Here is a 21,058-nt window from a genome sequence, read left to right as displayed (position 1 = left end):
TAGTTATTTCTAAATAAATGGCAGCTGTTATACTGGTGGCAGTGGTACTTCTGCTGCTGATGTGATAATATGAAGCAGATGGCTCATTAAAGGTCCTCAATAAATGTAAATTTAACTATGGAGCGTGAGTAGGGATATCACTATAAGTAGCTCCCATGTGGTTCAGGTTACAATATACATCAGTGGTCATTTTATTTAATTTTAATTTTTTTTTTTTTTGAGGAACAAGAGCCCAGTGTTTTTATTTGATCATTTCTTGCATTTGAAGTACTCCTCGATGGCATCCTTGGCCTGAGCCTCTTTGCCACAGCCCTTAACCACCACACAACTGCAACCAACCGCTTTATGGGTTTTCCCTCTCTGTCAGTTTTACAGAGGCCTACCCATCCCCCTAGTTTCTTGTTGTCATCAACCTTAATCAGGTTGATTTGGTGCTCAGCACAAAGGGCCTCCACCAACTTGACATACATAGGCTCATCACAGTTGGATGCAAGCATGCAGAGATGGGCTTGACGCTTGTCTAAGCCTTTGGCAGCTTCGCATATTCAACGTGCTAGGCCATCGTGGATGAGGTTGGTCTTCAGCACCTCTTGCAGAGCAGGATTAACGTCCATTACACCTCCAGCAGTAGTGCCTTCCTCGGCCCTGGTGGTGGGTTATGGGTGGAGCCGAATCTTAAGTGCACCCGAGCCTCAGTCTCTGCACGACTCCGCGGCGTTAGTGGTCATTTTAAATAGGAATAGAAATCACCAAAGGACAGCCTTGGGTGGATAAAAGTATATTACCTGCTTTGCCTTGGCTTTCAATGAGGAAACCTAATAAGTTGGATATTTTTTTTAAATACTAAAATAAAATAAAATAAAACTTTGGAATTTAAAAAGTAGTTATGGTAGAGCCAATTTCTTCATCTTCAGTGGTGGTTTCCCAGCTGCTCATAGTGAGGGTCTTCAAAGCAGGCCCAAGGAGCCTCTCTTGGCCTCATCCTAAGAAAACCTCTGTATATGAGATGTAAATGATGTTGGGGATATCCTGAGTAGCTGAGAAAATCAGCAGAGATGACAAGACAAAAACAGATGCCTCCCAACTTCGATTCCAGTGGTTTCAGGAACAGGTGGAGACATCTATGAAAGTCAGAAACACTTTCTTTTGCAACAATTTTCCTCTCTTTACTAGAAAAATAGGTGGTTTCTTGTCTAGTATTGTATTTGTTGCCATGTTGGCACTTTAGAATAGCTAAACCTTATATTCCTTAAAAACAAGGTCATTTGAGAAAGATTTAGGAAGTAGGCAAAGATTGCCTCTTTCCTTCCTTTCCTGAAGTTCAGGTTGTTGGAACTAGAACTAACCCTCCCTTTTTATCCAGACCTAAGTCCACTACTAATCAGAAGCAGATTTACTAGCTGTTTCTTCTAAAGACTGCTGTTTCTGCACGTACCTAATTTTAGAGGATTCTCAAACATCCCCTGCCATTGCCTTCCCCACCCTATCATCCTGTGCCTCAGAAAAGATCCAGTAATCTGTATGTCCTCAGAAAATAGGAATTTATTGTGTTTCATCCCCCAGAAGTACCTACTATATTTCCTGGAAAAAAGAATAATTGGTCTTAATGATGTCAATTCTGCTTAATCTTTTATTATATTTCATTAGAATTTGGAAAAGGTAGTTCACATCTCTCTTCCACTGCACCCCTCCCTGCAACCCTTCTAAAGACAGAATTTTAAGCAGGATGGCATCTAGGGAAGAAGGGAAGAAATATACAGTAGAATAAGCCTTTCTCACCACCTCTTTAAGCCCTACCATGGGCATCATGATTTAGTCCATCTCTTTATAGGACCTGTGTTGGTTATATGAAAACAAAAACTAAGCACTTCCCTGGTGGTCCAGTGGTTAAGAATCTGCCTTCCAATGCAGGGGACATGGGTTCGAACTCTGGTCAGGGACCTAAAATCCCACATGCTGCAGGGCAACTAAGCCTGTGTGCCTCAACTGCTGAACCCACACACTCTAGAGCCCATGTGCCACAACTAGAGAGAAGCCCACTCACCACAATGAAAGATCCCATAGGCCGCAACTAATACCTGACGCAGCCAGATAGATAGAATTGATTTTTTAAATACTTTTTAAAAATAAATTTATTTATTTAGTTCTGTATTTATTTTTGGCTACTTTGGGTCTTCGTTGTTGCGTGCAGGCTTTCTCTAGTTGCAGTGAGCGAGGGCTACTCTTCATTGCGGTGTGCAGGCTTCTCATTGCGGTGGCTTCTCTTGTTGCGGAGCATGGGGTCTAGGCACGCAGGCTTCAGTAGTTGTGGCACGTGGGCTTCAGTAGTTGTGGCTTGTGGGCTCTAGAATGCAGGCTCAGTAGTTGTGATACATGGGCTTAGTTGCTCTGTGGCACGTGGGATCTTCCAGGCCCAGGACTCAAACCCGTGTCCCCTGCATTGGCAGGTGGATTCTTAACTACTGCACCACCAGGAAAACCCCAGAATTGATTTTTTTTAAAAAAGAAAATAAAAACTATACATAACAACAGCAATGACTATAATTCCGCCAAACAAATTAGTTTCAAACACCCTAATACAAGTTGTTGGATTTGTGAATGGTAAGGAACCTGCAACGGAAACAGGAAAATTTATATCAGACTCAAAATCAGTCTCATATTTAGGATGTGCTTTTTGTTATATATTTCCTGAAAGCGATTCTTCCACGCAGGATGTCAAATTCTTCCATTAACTAACCTGTTGCCTTGCTGAATAGAGGAGTGAAATAAACATTTAGAAATGTTTATTTTGATTTCCATTGTTAGCACCAAAGTTTCAAGGTTAAGATGCTGCCTTTTATTTTTGTACAATGTTGCTATTAAAGTTGTTGCACTTTCAAAGGTGACTGTGCAGTTGGCCAACTAACTGCTGTGGAGGTATAACTTTTACCAGTTACACTGAGAATTAATATTTTCACACAGAATTTTGTTCTAAAGAATATCAATGTTAGAAATGATTTGTAAAACTATAAATTCAGTTGACTGACTTCATTAAAATATTGCTGCCAAACTCTAGATATCATAGAAACAAAATAAAGAAGGATTATTATCAAAGGTGAAAGTGCCTGGAAAGAGCAAGAAGTATGCAAATACTAGTGTATTATCATAATGTTCCTCAAAGAGAAATGTATTATAAATTTTTTTCCATACCTGGTCCCAAACATGGATTTTTAATGTAGGTTAAGCAAAAGTCATATGCAATAAAACCATTATGATAAGGATTACAACAATAAAAAACATGAAAATAAATGAAAGTCATGTATCATTTATGGTTAAGAATATAATCTTAAAGTGAGAAATTAAGTCTTATAACTGATTAGAAATTGTAGTGTTGAGATTCATGGCAGCCAAAGAAAAGAGGAAATCATTTGCTCAGGAGACACAATTTTACCTAGCATTAAACTCTAAGGGGAACTTAAAATTTTTTCTTTATACAAAGAACATTTAACTAGCTATTAAGCAATGAATTAAATAGCTGTTTTACAAAAGATATGGAAACTATATTCATGTAACTGAGTTTTACACAAATTTACAACAAAAAAAATTGCCAAGAAAATAGTAAAATCATATTTCCATTAAGAGTTTCCACCTGGCTCTAAAACAATGCAATCCACAGGTGCTGTTTTATTTTTATTTTATTTTATTTTATTTTATTTTATTTTATTTTATTTTTTGCCGTACGCAGGCCTCTCACTGTTGTGGCCTCTCCCGCTGTGGAGCACAGGCTCCGGACGCACAGGCTCAGCAGCCATGGCTCACGGGCCTAGCCGCTCCACGGCATGTGGGATCTTCCCGGACCGGGGCATGAACCTGTGTCCCCTGAATCAGCAGGCGGACTCTCAACCACTGCACCACTAGGGAAGCCCCCACAGGTGCTGTTTTAGATAGCTTAATTGATAACAGGGAAAAAAAGCTCTCAACAAAAGAGGTCACCACTTTACGTTTGAAACAAAAAGTTTAATGGATTATCTGGTAAGGAAGAGAGATCTGTATGAACAGAGCTCAGTATTACTGATCAAAGCAAGTTGCTGATCTTATACAGGGTTTGGGGAAGCAGAGATTTTGGGGACTGTTAGACTTTCAGAACTCGGAATGACTCAGAATTAGTTGATCTTTAGTAGTTATGGAAGTGTCTCTAAAAGTGGAAGCATTTCAAGCGGTAGAAGTGTCTCTAAAAGTCAGTCATAGTGAGGCTATTGCTGATTGCCTGGCCTTCAGCCAAGTGATGATGTTCCCAGTGGTTAGCTTTCAGAAGTGTAGTTAAAGAAGCAAATTTACAGGGATTGATTGAGATGGATATGACCAACTCTTTTGAGTTTGAAGTACAAGAAGTTTTTCTTCTCAGAGCAGAGAATCTAGAAATGGATCATTATTTCTCCCCAACTTAACTTGGATAGGATTTTTAAGAAGTTCATTAGTAGTCAATTTGGATTTTAGTTCTTACTGAGTCCCTGAATAACAGATGTTATATGTTTGAGAGGAAATCAACATAACTTTGGAAACCAGGTGTGTAGGTAATAAAGTTAACATATTGTTATAAAAAGTGAAGAATCTACATTGTTACTTTTCTATATGCCAGCAGTGAACAATAGGAATTTGAAATTAAAGATACAAGCATTTGCCTTAGTGCCAAAAAATAATAATACTTGGGCATAAGGGTAAAAAAAGAAGTACAAGGTTTATATTAGGAAACCAAAAAACTGATAAAAGAAATTAAACAAAAAAATGTACACAAGTGGAGAGATATTCCATGTTCATGGATAGAAAAAGTCAATATTTTTAGAATTTCAGATCTTCCCAACTTGATTTATAGAGTCAACAGAATCCCAATCAAAATCAACCCCTTATATAGCTACTAGGAAAATTAAAAGACAAAAGTAGTAAAATCATCTATATCCACAATAAGTAGTTAAAGGAAACAAAAAAATGTAAAATATGATATCAGAACATTAAATATACAGGAAGGGGAGTAAAAATGCAGGGTTGTTAAAATACCTTCAAACTAAAGAAATCAGTAACTTTAATCATGTATATAACAGTAACACAAACCAAAAATCTGTAATAGATACACATGCAAAAAGAGAAAGGAATCCAAATATAACACTAAAAATTGTCAGCAAATCATAAGGGGGTAGAGAGTAAAAGAAGAAGAAAAGAACAACTGCAAAAACAACCAAAAAAATGGAAATAAGTACATACTTATCAATAATTACTTTAAATGTAAATGAACCAAATGTTCCAATCAAAAGACACTGAATGGCTGAATGAATACAAAAACAAGGTCCACATGTATGCCACCTACAGAGGATTCACTTCAGATCTAAAGACACACACACACTGAAAGTGAGGGGATGGAAAAAGTATAAATGGGAAATAGAAAGAAAACCATGATAGCAATTTAATATCAGACGAAATAGACTTTAAAATGAAGACTGTAATAAGAGACAAAGAAAGACATTATAAAATGATCAGGGGAGCAATCCAAGAACATATATCAATTGTAAATATATATGCACCCAACAAAGGAGCACCTAAACACATAAAACAAATATTAACAGACATAAAGGCAGAAAGTGACAGTAAAACAATAATGGTAGAGGACTTTAACACCCCACTTACATCAATGGACAGATGATCCAGCGAGAAAATGCTGGCCTTAAATGACATTAGACCAGCTGTACTTAACAGATATAGAGAGAGAACATTCCATACAAAGCAGCAAAACACACATTCGTTTCAAGTGCACATGGAACATTCTCCAGTGTAGATCACATGCCAGACCACAAAACAGGTATCAATAAATTTAAGAGGATTGAAATCATATCAAGAATCTTTTCTGACCACAACACTATGAGAATAGATATCAACTGCAAGAAAAAAAATAGCAAAAGACACAAACACGTGGAGGCTAAACTATATGCTACTAAACAGGCAATGGGTTACTTAAGAAATCAAAAAATACATGGAGACAAAAGAAAAGGAAAACCCAACGATCCAAAGTCTATGGGACAGGAGGAGACCTTCAAGATGGTGGAGGAATAAGACATGGAGGTCACCTTCCTCCCAACAAATACATCACAAATACATCTACATGTGGAACAACTTCTAGAGAACATGTACTGAATGCTGGCAGAAGACCTCAGACTTCCCAAAAGGCAAGAAACTCCCCCACGTACCTGGGTAGGGCAAAAGGAAAAAGAAAAGACAAAAGAATAGGGGTGGGACCTGCACCTCTGGGAGGGAGCTGCGAAGGAGGAAAAGCTTCCACACATTATGAAGCCCCTTCACTGGTGGAGACGGGGGGTGGGCAGGGGCAGAGGGAAGCTTCGGAGCCACAGAGGAGAGCATAGCAACAGGGGTGTAGAAGCCAATGTGGAGAGATTCCCGCACAGAGGATCAGTACTGACCAGCACTCACCAGCCTGGGAGGCTTGTTTGCTCACCTGCCAGGGCAGGTGGGGACTGGGAGCTGAGGCTCCAGCTTCGGAGGTCAGATCCCAGGGAGAGGACTGGGTTTGGCTGTGTGAACACAGCCTGAAGGGGGCTAGTGCGCCACAGCTAGCCAAGAGGGAGTCCAGGAAAAAGTCTGGAACTGCCTAAGAGGCAAGAGACCATTGTTTCGGGGTATGCTTGGAGAGGGGATTCAGAGCACTGCCTAAACGAGCTCCAGAGACCAGAGATAGGGATGAAACACTTAGGCTGCTGCTGCAGCCACCAAGAAGCCTGTGTGCAAGCACAGGTCACTATCCACACCTCCCCTCCTAGCAGCCTGTGCAGCCCATCACTGCCAGGGTCCCGTGAAACAGGGACACATTCCCCGGGAGAACACCTGGCATGCCTCATGCTGTTACAACGTCACACGAGCCTCTGCTGCCAGAGGCTTGCCCCGCATTCCATAACCCTCCCTCCCACCAGCCTGAGTAAGCCAGAGCCCCCTAATCAGCTGCCACTTTAACCCTGTCCTGTCTGAGCGAAGAACAGATGCCATCAGGCAAGCTACATGCAGAGGTGGGGCCAAATCCAAAGCTGAACCCCAGGAGCTGTGTGAACAAAGAAGAGAAAGGGAAATCTCTCCCAGAAGCCTACGGAGCAGTGGATTAAATCTTCACAATCAACTTGATGTACCCTACATCTCTGGAATACCTGAATAGAGAACAAATCATCCCAAAATTGAGGTGGTTTACTTTGGGGGCAACGGTAGACTTGGGGCTTGTTTTCTGAATCTAATTTGTTTCTGGTTTTATGTTTATCTTAGTTTAGTATTTAGAGTTTATTATCATTGGTAGATTTGTTTGCTGATTTGTTTGCTCTCTTCCTTTTCATTTTTTTATATATAGTTATATATATATTTTCCTTTTTCTCTTTTTGTGAGTGTGCATGTGTGTGCTTCTTTGTGTGATTTTGTCTGTATAGCTTTGCTTTTACATTTGTCCTAACGTTCTGTTTATACTTTTTTTGGGGGGGGGTATAGTTTTTAGCACTTGTTATGATTGGTGGATTTCTTTTTTGGTTTGGTTGCTCTCTTCTTTCTTTCTTTCTTTTTTAATTACTTTTTAATATTTTTTAATTTTTAATAACTTTTTTATTTTAATAACTTGTATTTTATTTTTTCTTTCTTTCTCCCATTTCTTTTCAGTGGTGTGGCTAACGGGGTCTTGGTGCTCCACCCGGGTGTCAGGCCTGTGCCTCTGAGGTGGGAGAGCCAAGTTCAGGACACTGGTCCACCAGAGACCTCCTGGCTCCACGTAATATCAAACGGTGAAAGCTCTTCCAGAGATCTCCATCTCATTGCTAAGACCCAATTCCACTCAATGACGAGCAAGCTACAGTGCTGAACACCCTATGCCAAACAACTAGCAAGACAGGAACACAACCATACCCATTAGCAGAGAGGTTGGCTAAAATCATAATAAAGTCACAGGCACACCAAAACACACCACTGGACGTGATTCTTCCCACCAGAAAGGCAAGATCCAAACTTATCCACCAGAACACAGGGACCAGTCCCCTCCACAAGGAAGCCTACACAACCCACTGAACCAACCTTAGGCATTGGGGGCAGACACCAACAACAATAGGAACTACGAGCCTGCAGCCTTCAAAAAGAAGATCTTAAACACAGTAACTTAAAATGAGAAGACAAAGAAATACACAGGAGATGAAGGGGCAAGGTAAAAACCCATCAGACCAAACAAATGAAGAGGAAATAGGCAGTCTATATGAAAAAGAATTCAGAATAATGATAGTAAAGATGATCCAAAATCCTGGAAATAGAATGGAGAAAACACAAGAAACGTTTAACAAGGACTTAGAAGAACTAAAGAGCAAACAAACAAGGATGAATAACACAATAAATGGATTTAAAAATAGTCTAGAAGGAATCAATAGCAGAATAACTGAGGAAGAAGAACAGAGAAGTGACCTGGAAGATAAAATAGTGGAAATAACTACCACAGAGCAGAATAAAGAATAAAGAATGAAAAGAATTGACAACAGTCTCAGAGACTTCTGGAACAACACTAAATGCACCAATATTCGAATTATAGTGTTCCCAGAAGAAGAGAAAAAGAAAGGAACTGAGAAAATATTTGAAGAGATTATAGTTGAAAACTACCTTAATATGTGAAAGGAAATAATCAAGTCCAGGAAGTGCAGAGATAAATCCAGGAGAAAAACGCCAAGACACATATTAATCAAACTATCAAAAATTAAATACAAAGAAAAAAATATTAAAAGCAGCAAGGGAAAAACAACAAATAACATACAAGGGAATCCCAGTAAGTTTAACAGCTGATCTTTCAGCAGAAACTGCAAGCCAGAAGGGAGTGGCAGGACATATTTAAAGTGATGAAAGGGAAGAATCTACAACCAAGATTACTCTACCCGGCAAGGATCTCATTCAGATTCAACAGAGAAATTAAAACCTTTACAGACAAGCAAAAGTTAAGAGAATTCAGCACTACCAAACCACCTTTACAACAAATGCTAAAGGAACTTTTAGGCAGGAAACACAACAGAAGGAAAAGAACTACAATAACAAACGCAAAACAATTAAGAAAATGGTAATAGGAACATATATATCAATAACTACCTTAAATGTAAATGGATTAAATGCTCCCACCAAAAGACATAGACTGGCTGAATGGAAACAAAACCAAGACCCATATACATGCTATCTACAAGAGACCCACTTCAGACCTAGGGACACATACAAACTGAAAGTGAGGGGACAGAAAAAGATATTCTATGCAAATTGAAATCAAAAGAAATCTGGAGTAGCAATTCTCATATCAGACAAAATAGACTTTAAAATAAAGACTATTACAAGAGACAAAGAAGGATACTACATAATGATCAAGGGATAAATCCAAGAAGAAGATATAACAATTGTAAATATTTATGTACCCGACATAGGAGCACCTCAATACATAAGGCAAATGCTAACAGCCATAAAAGGGGAAATCGACAGTAACACAATCATAGTAGGGGACTTTAACACCCCACTTTCATCAATGGACAGATCATCCACAAAGAATTAAATAAGGAAACACAAGCTTTAAATGATACATTAAAGAAGATGGACTTAATTGATATTTATAGGACATTCCATCCAAAAACAACAGAATACACATTATTCTCAAGTGCTCATGGAACATTCTCCAGGATAGATCATATCTTGGGTCACAAATCTAGCCTTGGTAAATTTCAAAAAGAAAATTGAAATCATATCAAGTACCTTTTCCGACCACAATGCTATGAGACTAAATATCAATTACAGGAAAAAATATGTAAAAAATACAAATACATGCAGGCTAAACAATACAATACTAAATAACCAAGAGATCACTGAAGAAATCAAAGAGGTAATCAGAAAATACCTAGAAACAAATGACAATGAAAATTAAATGAACCAAAATCTATGGGATGCAGCAAAAGCAGTTCTAAGAGGGAAGTTTAAAGCAATACAATCCTACCTCAAGAAACAAGAAACATCTCAAATAAAGAACCTAAACATATACCTAAAGCAATTAGAGAAAGAAGGAAAAAAAAAAAAAACAAAGTCAGCAGAAGGAAAGAAATCATGAAGATCAGATCAGAAATAAATGAAAAAGAAATAAAGGAAACAATAGCAAAGATCATTAAAACTAAAACCTGGTTCTTTGAGAAGATAAACAAAATTGAGAAAGAATTAGCCAGACTCATCAAGAAAAAAAAGAAGAAGACTCAAATCAATAGAATTAGAAATAAACAATAAGTAACAACTGACACTGCAGAAATACAAAGGATCATGAGAGATTACTACAAGCAACTATATGCCAATAAAATGGACAACCTGGAAGAAATGGACAAATTCTTAGATAGGTATAACCTCCCAAGACTGAACCAGGAAGAAATAGAAAATATGAACAGACCAACCACAAGTAATGAAATTGAAACTGTGATTAAAAATCTTCCAATAAACAAAAGTCCAGAACCAGATGCCTTCACAGGTGAATTTTATCAACATATAGAGAAGAGATAACACCCATCTTTCTCAAACTCTTCCAAAAAATTGCAGAGGAAGGAACACTCCCAAACTCATTCTATGAGGCCACCATCACCCAGATACTAAACCAGACAAAGATACTACAAAAAAAGAAAACTACAGACCAATATCACTGATGAATACAGATGCAAAAATCCTCAACAAAATACTAGCAAACAGAATCCAACAACACATTAAAAGGATCATACACCAAGATCAAGTGGAATTTATCCCAAGGATGCAAGGATTCTTCAATATACACAAATCAATGTGATACACCATATTAACAAATTGAAGAATAAAAACCATATTATCATCTCAATAGATGCAGAAAAAGTTTTGACAAAATTCAACACCCATTTATGATAAAAACTCTCTAGAAAGTGGGCATAGAGGGAACTACCTCAATATAATAAAGGCCATATACGACAAACCCGCAGCAAATATTATTCTCAATGGTTAAAAACTGAAAACATTTCCACTAAGATCAGGAACAAGACAAGGATGTCCACTCTGGCCACTATTATTCAACATAGTTTTGGAAGTCCTAGTCATGGCAAACAGAGAATAAAAAGAAATAAAAGGAATACAAAACAACAACAACAACAAAAAAACAAACAACCCAATCCAAAAATGGGCAGAAGACCTAAATAGACATTTCTCCAAAGAAGATATACTGATTGCCAACAAACACATGAAAAGATGCTCAACATCACTAATCATTAGAGAAATGCAAATCAAACTACAATGTGGTATCATGTGACACCACTCAGAATGGCCATCATGAAAAAGTCTACAAAGAATAAATGTTGGAGAGGGTGTGGAGAAAAGGGAACACTCTTGCACTGTTGGTGGGAATGTAAATTGATACAGCCACTATGGACAACAGTATGGAGGTTCCTTAAAAAACTAAAAATAGAACTACCATATGACCCAGCAATCCCACTACTGGGCATATACCCTGAGAAAACCATAATTGAAAAAGAGTCATGTACCACAATGTCCATTGCAGCTCTATTTACAATAGCCAGAACATGGAAGCAATGTAAGTGTCCATCAACAGATGAATGGATGAAGAAAATGTGGTGCATATATACAATGGAATATTACTCAGCCTTAAAAAAAATGAAATTGAGTTATTTGTAGTGAGGTGGATGGACCTAGAGTCCATCATACAGAGCGAAGTAAGTCAGAAAGAGAAAAACAAATATCATATGCTAACAAATATATACAGAATCTTAAAAAAAAATGATTCTGATGAACATTGGGGCAGGACAGGAATAAAGACGTAGATGTAGAGAATGGATTGAGGACATGGGGAGGGGCAAGGGGAAGCTGGGACAAAGTGAGAGAGTGGCATGGACATATATACACTACCAAATGTAAAATAGAAAGCTAGTGGGAAGCAGCCACATTGCACAGGGAGATCAGCTCGGTGCTTTGTGTCCACCTAAATGGGTGGGATAGGGAGGGTGGGAGGGAGATGCACGAGGGAGGAGATATGGGGATATATGTATATGTATACCTGATTCACTTTGTTATAAAGCATAAACCAACACACCATTGTAACGCAATTATACTCCAATAAAGATGTTAAAAAGAAAACAAACTACATCTATGGGACACTGCAAAATCAGTTTTAAGAGGGAAGTTTAAAGCGATACAAGCATACCTGAGTAAGAAAGAAAAATCTTAAATAAACAAACTAACCTTACACCTAAAAAATAGAAATGATCAATGAAACTAAAGCTGGTTCTTTGAAAAGATAAAGTCAATAAACCGTTAGCCAGACTCATCAAGAGAGAGGGTTCTTATGAATAAAATCAGAAATGAAAAAGGAAAAGTAACAACTAACAGCACAGATATACAAAGGGTCACAAAATATCACTATGAATAATTATACACTAATAAAATGAACAACCTAGAAGAAGTGGACTCATTCCTAGAAATTAACAATCTCCCAAGACTGAATCAGGAATGAACAGAAAATATGGACAGACCAATTACCAGTAATGAAATTAAATCAATAATTTTAAAACTCCCAAGCAGCGAAAGTCCAGGACCAGATGACTTCAAAGGTGAATCCTACCAAACATTTAAAGAAGAGTTAAAACTTATCCTTCTCAAACTATCCCAAAAAATTGCAGAGGAAGGAATACTTCTGAACTCATTCTATGAGGCCAGCATCACCCTGATATTAAAATCAGACAAAGACATCATAAAAAAAGAAAATTTCAGGCCAATATCGCTGATGAATATAGATGCGAAAATCCTAAACAACATATTAGCAAATCAATTCCAACAGTACATTAAAAGGATCATACACCATGATCAAATGGAATTTATCCCAGGGATGCAAGGATTTTTCAACATTCACAAATCAATCAATATGATACACCATATTAACAAACTGAAGAATAAAAACCATACAATCATTGCAATAGATGCAGAAAAAGATTTTGACAAAATTCGACATCCATTCATGATAAAAACTCTTGACAAATTGGGTACAGAAGGAACATACCTAACATAATAAAGGCCATGTATGACAAGCCCACAGCTAACATCATACTCAATGGTAAAAAGTTGACATTATTTCCTCTAAGATCAGGAACAAGACAAGGATGCCCACTCCCACCACTTTTATCCAACATAGTATTGGAAATCCTAGATGCAGAAATCACACAAGAAAAAGAAATAAAAAGCATCCAAATTAGAAAGGAAGAAGTAAAACTGTCATTTTTTGCAGATGACATGGTACTGTACATAGAAAATCCTAAAGATACCACCAAAAAACTATTAGAACTCATCAATGAATTTTGTAAGGTTGCAGGATACAAAGTTAATATATAGAAATTCTTTGTGTTTCTATACACTAAGAACAAACAATCAGAAAGAGAAATTAAGAAAACAATCACATTTATAATTGCAGCAAAAAGAATAAAATACTTAGAAACAAATCTAACTAAGGAGGGCAAAGATCTATACTCAGAAAACTTTATGACAAAAAAAAAATTGAAGATGGTGCAAGCAAATGAAAAGATATACCATGCTTTTAGGTTGGAAGAATTAATATTGTTAAAATTACCATATTACCCAAGGTAATCTACAGACACAATTCAACTCTTCTCAAAATAACAATGGCATTTTTCACAGAACTAGAACAAATAATTCTAAAGTTTGCATGGAAACACAAAAGACCCTGAATAGCCAAAGCAATCTTGAGAAAGAAAAACAAAATTGGAAGAATCAGGCTCCCTGACTTCAGACTATACTACAAAGCTACATTAATCAGAACCAGTACAAAAACATGCACATAGGTCAATGGAACAGAATAGAAAACCCTGAAATAAAGTCATACTTATATGGGCAATTAATCTACAACAAAGGAGGCAAGAATATACAAAGGGGAAAAGACAGCCTCTCCAATAAGTGATATCAAGAAAATTGGACAGCTACATGCAAAGAATCAAACTGGACTACTCTCTCATACCATGCACAAAAATAAATTCAAAATGGATTAAACACTTAAATATAAGACCTGAAACCATAAAAGTTTTAAAAGGAAACAGGCAGTACACTCTTTAACATTGTTCTTAGTAATATTTGTTTGGATATGTCTCCTCAGGCAAGGGAAACAAAAGCAAAAATAAACAAATGGAACTAAATCAAGTTAAAAACCTTTTGCACAGCGAAGGAAACTATCAACAAAATGAAAAGACCACCTACTGAATAGAGAAGATATGTGCAAATAATATACCCAATAATGGGCTAATATTCAAAATATACAAACAACGTATACAATTCAACACCAAACAAAGAAATAACATGATTAATAAATGGTCAGAGGACCATAATAGACGTTTTTCCAAAGAAGACATACAATGGCCAACAGGCACATGAAAAGATGCTCAGCAACACTAATCATCAGGAAAATGCAAATCAAAACCACAGTGAGATATCACCTCATACCTATCAGAATGGCCATTAACAAAAAGACAACAAATTACAAGTGTTGACAAGGATGTGGAGAAAAGGGAACACTCATGCACTGTTGGTGGGAATGTAAATTGGTGCAGCCACTATGGAAAACAGTACAGAGGTACCTCAAAAAATTAAAAATAGATCTACCATATAACCCAGCAATTCAATATTATATATATATATAAAATATTACTATATGTATTCTATGTATAGAGAGAGAATATTAATATTACTCAGCCATAAAAAGATAATTATTACCATTTGCAAAAGCATGGATGGACCTAGAGGGTATTGTGCTGAGTGAAATAAGTAAGGCAAAGACAAATATTATATGATTTCACTTATATGTGGAATCTAAAAAAAAAAACCAAATGGACAAATATAACAAAATAGAATCATAGATAAAGAGAACAAACGGTGGTTGTCAGAGGGGAGAGGGTGAGGGGAGGAGAGAAGTATCTAAGGGAGATTAAGAGGTACAAACTTTTGATTACAAAATAAATGTGTCAAGGTACGATGTAGGGAATATAGTCAATAATAATATAATATATTTGTATGGTGACAGATGGTAACTAGACTTAACACAGTGATTATTTTGAAATGTATAAAAATATTGAATCACTATGTTGTGTGCCAGGAGCCAACACAGTGTTGTAGGTCAGTTATACTTCAAAAACAAACAAATAAACAAAGAACTCATAGAAAAGGAGATCAGATCTGTGGTTACCAGAGGCAGAGGGTGGGGGTAGGGGAAATTGGATGAAGGTGGTCAAAAGAAAAAAACTTCCAGTTATAAGATAAATAAGTACTAGGGATCTAATGTACAACATGATAAAGATAATTGATTATATTTCAATTACAGGTGAAATTTGCTGAGAGTAAATCCTAAAAGTTCACATCACAAGGAAAAAACCTTTTTTCTATTTTTTTAATTTGATATCTATATGAATGATGGTCACTAAAGTTATTGTAGTAATAGCTTCAGGATGGTGTAAGTCAAATCATTTTGCTGTACATCCTAAACTTATACAGTGCTGTATATCAATTATATCTCAGTATCTCAACAAAACAGGAACTAAAAAAAAACTTCTACTCTGTGAAAGGCACTGTTAAAAGAATTAAAAGACAAGTAACAGACTGGGAGAAAAATATTGTAAGATACATTATTTGACAAAGGATCCTAAAATATGAAAAGAACTCTTAAAATTCAACCATATGGAAACAAAGAACCTAATCTAAGAAATGGACAAAAGATATGAACAGGCATCTCACCAAAGAATATGTACCAATGGCCAACAAGCATATGAAAAGATGTTCAATAACATAAGTCATTAGGGAAATGCAAATTAAAACTACAACATGAATGCCAATCCACGTTTGGATTTGGTTAAAATCCAAAATACTGACAACATCAAATTCTGGTGAGGCTGTGGAGCACCAGGAACTCTCATTTATTGCTTGTGAATATAAAATGATACAGTCCATTTGGAAGACAGTTGGGCAGTTTCTTACAAAACTAAACATACTCTTACCATATGATATTGCAATCACTCTCCTTGGTATTTACACAAAAACCTACACCCAGATGTTTACAGCAACTCTATTTATAACAGCCCAAACTTGGAAGAAAGCAAGATGTCCTTCAGTAAGTAAACGGATAAACTGTATACATAATACAATGGAATATTATTCAGCAATAAAAAGAAATGAGCTATCAAATCACAAAAAGACATTAATTAGATCATTAAATGCATATCACTAAGTGAAAGATGACAATCTTTAGAGGCTACATATGAATTATCTCAACTTTATGACATGCTGGAAAATGCAGACCTATGGAGACAGTTTAAAGATCAGTCGTGCCCAGGGGCTTGGGGGAAGGGCAGGAGGGATGAATAGGTGGAGCACAGGAGATTTTCAGGGCAGTGAAACTATTCTGTATGATACTGTAATGTTGGATACACTACATTATGCATTTGTCAAAATCTATCTAGCTGTATAACACAAAGCGTGAACCCTATTGTAAATTATGGACTTTAGTTTACAAACTATTAACATAGTTTAATACTATGTTATTAAACTATGTTAATAACACTGTATATATCAATAATAGTCAATTGTAACAAATGTACCACACTAATGCAGGATGTTAATAATAGGAGAAACTGGGGAAGGAGAGAGTATGTGGTAACTCTCTGTAATTTCAGATCAATTTTTCTGTAAGTCTAAAATTGCTCTAAAATATAAAGTCTATTAATTAAAAAAGAAGTGAAGAATCTAACTTGACTTCTTGCCCAAAGAAAAGGCATTCTATCCCTGCAAGGAAACAAGCTACATGAGTCAAAAGGTCAACAAGTAAGACAAAGCTCTTCTCAGGAAGCAGATTTAGATTTGCTAATATGGTCAAAACCACATAATCTAAACCTCTAAATTATATTTTAAAAAGCCAATAGGACTCTGAGAATAGAAGACTTACCCTTGGTTCTCCTACATGTTCAGCATGTCAACAAACTGCTTTATCCTAAAGCCTTTGCCTTATATCTACCCTCAAGAACTGGGTAAGGGTATATGTTAAAGGAAAGGTAGACCTTGTAAACCATCAGAGATGAAGCAACACTGGGCACACGGCATGCTGGAATATCCTGTCAGGGAGATAGGAAAAAGCAGAGACTGGTGTAAGATTGAGGCTAAGGATGAAATCACTGGGCAGAGAGTACCCTAGTAAAAATTATAAAGTCCCAGATAGTACAAGAAAAGACTAAGCTGGATATTGATACACAAATGGTAGAATAATGTTTTGGGCATCATATGGGGACATAGACTTCTCAATAACAGAAGTGGTCAAGTCAGGTGGGGACCAGAAACCCAGCTCAATTCAGGGAGAGGCTTACTGTGAGAGGAAAGGAGTTGGGGCTCTAGTCCTACATACTGGAGTTCTAAGGACAGGCTCAAGACCCATTAGGACCCAGACTAGAAACTAGTTGCCATGGCTTTGGCAGTGTGTCCATCACATGAGTGGAAATGGCGATTGTAGACCCAAGCTCATCAGTTGCTAGGCTTCCCTCCCTCCCTCCAGTTTCACTAGGCATTTTTTGGATATTCCAGACCACAGTCTGGTGGGGAAAAAAGTCCATGATACTCTACAACATTTTGTTCTCAATGGTTTTGAAATTAAGTGGAACTGAGCCTGCAAGTAATAGACCTCTAGTATATCCTGCAGGTTGAGCAGAGGTAGTCACTTTCTGAAATACCTGACAGGAAGAGTAAGTTCTGAAGTGTTGAAGTGTTTGCTAGAGAGTACCTAACTGTGTGGGACTTCTGCATGGGCAAAAGGTCAGCCCAAGAGCACTGTGAAAGATGGCTCTGCAAAGACTGGAAGGCTGGAAAAAAGGAAGTTATACACCAAGAGACTTCTCTTTAATGTCATCCCTCCCAACATACACTTTCAATTGTTTGCAGACATCCTGACTCTTTTCCTAATGGAACCTGGGATCCCAAGATGTTGGGATTCTGGGATCTCGATATCCACTGTTCTTCTGAATCTCAGTTATTCCAACCTCCCTTCTCAACTACCAAAGCCAGTTCAGAAGGGAGAGTTCAAGGTACATGCTAAACAGGGGCTAAAAGGAGTGTGTGCATGTGTGTATCTGACAAAACATGCATCTCTAACTGAGTATGATCATGTTTTTAAATCATGAATGACTAGAATAGGAAACATAAAACAGCCATTATGTCTTGACAGGTCATTTCCAGGCCACAGGAAGCATTAAAACTAGTGGTTTCAGGTGCCAATCAAGGAGCTTCCCTCCAGAGATGACACATATCAATCAGATTGATGAGTTTTCACAATCATGATATCTTACAGGACCAAAAGCTCACTAAATTATAGATGTATTTCTTCATTCAATTCTATATAAATATTCCCCAAACCAGTGTTAGTGCCTTTCCATGGAGAGCAATCAATATGTGCTTACTTGATTGAATCAAAATGAATTATTTAATTGAATTGGCTCATACAAAGTAAATGCTCAATTAATTTATTTTTTGTATTGATTTAAGGACATCTTCATCTTCAGAACTGACTGTTAGCAATTAAACCAGTCTCTGCACAGCCTTTAATGGGATTATTGCTCCACAAGTTTGACAGTTGTGCCTGTACTAATCAGGAACAAAGCCTTGATATTCAGGTGATTGAATAAGTGATCAATTATTCAGGTAATAAGTGATAAGTTAGGTCAAAAGAGAGGTGATAGAATCTTTGTATCTTTCCATTCATGTGTCAACAAATATTTTTTAGCACCTACAATGTGGCTTATAATTTCATTTCTCCATTGTTAACACAGTTCCTATCAAATTTTTGATATTTTATAAATTGTTGCCAAATGAAGTTATACAAACATTTGTAATTGACTTAGGTCAAAATCATTTTAGTGATTCCCTTATAAGGTTAGGAAAGCATTTAAACAAAGAAAGGGCACTTCAGAACATTATAGGCTAATTCGTTAGCAGATTATGTTAATGCTACTGCCTACAGCTATTCCAGTGGAGTAATTTTTGGTAATTGTGCTTGCATACAACAAAGTAAAAAATTATTGAAATGTAGAAATCCATTAAAGTTTCAGAAAAGCACTAGAAGCCTTTTATATTTTATAGACCATGTAATTCAAAATTAGTTCAGCACTAAATTATTCATGTTCTATATAACTTCACTGAAATACCAAAAAATCTCACCTTGGATACATTTTAATGAGCATTTTCTAATTAAAAAAAATAAAAATATTATCAAAGGCACCAAGTGTATGCTGTGCTAATAAGATGCCACCACATACAAGGATACCTCAGTTAATGAAACTCTGGACACAAAGGTTATTTTTAATAGTAAAGAAAATTGACTAAGTCAAATAAACAACAGTCCTTTTAAATCATGAAAAAGCACTTTGGCATAGTTCATGTGTCTCAGGTCCAGAGACATTCATAAGATGCATCTACGTATAGTTGTACCTGACATAATTACACACACACACACCAACACACACAGTGTTACAGGTGTGCCAAACAGAGAAAAACTGGGAAGTTTCCAGGGTTCTCATCTTTTCTTTCCCAAAGGAGGTACCCCTCCCCATCACCTTGCATGAATTCTCTAGCTCCTTAAACGCCTACTAGTTAGGTATAACCATATTACTGAGTTCTAGACACTGGAATAAATACCAATGGAAATATTTGCCACTTCAAGACCTGGCCCCTAAAAACACCCACATATGTTCCTCACTGCCTTTTTCCCTTTTATGGCTAGTTGAAATAGAGATGACCCTCCCACCCCTGCAGAGACCACGGAAGCTACATATTAAAGATGGCAAAGCCTCCATCAACCAAGTTCTTGGAGAGCTACATGCAAGAAGGCCACCATGCCAACATAGGCAAACACCCAGTGCTCTTAGCAAGAAATAAATCTCTTTTGGTTTGACACTGTACACATTGGGATCTATCTGTTATAACAGTTAGCCTCAGCTACCAACATGTAGAGATGTAAATCTAGTCATGCCTCTAGATTTTTTCATAATGGCCATTCTGACCGGCGTGAGGCGATACCTCATTGTAGTTTTGATTTGCGTTTCTCTAATAATTAGCGAGGTTGAGCATCTTTTCATGTGCCTCTTGGCCATGTGTATGTCTTCCTTGGTGAAATGTCTATTTAGGTCTTCTGCCCATTTTTTAATTGGATTGTTTGTTCTTTTGATATTGAGCTCCAAGAGTTGTTTGTATATTTTAGAGATTAATCCTTTATTTCATTTGCAAATATTTTCTCCCATTCTGAGGGTTTTCTTTTTGTCTTGTTTATGGTTTCCTTTGCTGTGCAAAAGCTTTTAAGTTAAGGAAGTCCCATTTGTTTATTTTTGTTTTTATTTCCATTCTTCTAGGAGGTGGGTCAAAAAAGATCTTGCTGTGGTTTATGTAAGAGTGTTTTTCCTCTGTTTTCCTCTAAGAGTTTTATACTGTCTGGCCTTACGTTTAGGTCTTTAATCCAGTTGGAATTTAAAGGTGTGGTGAAAAGGGAACCCTCCTGCAGTGTTGGTGGGAATGCAAATTGATACAACCACTATGGACAACAGTATGGAGGTTTCTTAAAAAACTAAAACTAGAACTACCATATGACCCAGCAATCCCACTATTGGGCATATACCCTGAGAAAACCATAATTCAAAAAGAGACATGTACCATAATGTTCATTGCAGCTCTATTTACAATAGCCAGGACATGGAACCAACCTAAATGTCTGTCGACAGACGAATGGATAAAGATGTGGCACATATATACAATGGAATATTACTCACCCATAAAAAGAAATGAAATTGAGGTATTTGTAGTGAGATGGATGGATCTAGAGTCTGTCATACAGAGTGAAGTAAGTCAGAAAGAGAAAGACAAATACCGTATGCTAACACATATATATGGAATCTAAAGGGAGGGATGGTTCTGATGAACCTAGTAGCAGGACAGGAATAAAGATGCA

General features: G+C 36.9%; 1 pseudogene; it reads right to left on the bottom strand.

Moving 5' to 3' along the window:
* Window positions 1-249: 249 nt before the first annotated feature.
* The window catches only part of LOC136120169 (small ribosomal subunit protein eS12 pseudogene), a 36,924-nt pseudogene continuing 16,115 nt past the window's right edge, over window positions 250-21,058 (bottom strand).

This window comes from Phocoena phocoena, chromosome 3 (genome assembly GCF_963924675.1).
Source record: "Phocoena phocoena chromosome 3, mPhoPho1.1, whole genome shotgun sequence".
Lineage (NCBI taxonomy): Eukaryota > Metazoa > Chordata > Mammalia > Artiodactyla > Phocoenidae > Phocoena > Phocoena phocoena.
Note: the sequence above shows the minus strand (reverse complement) of the source record. Positions and strands in the feature narration are given on the sequence as shown.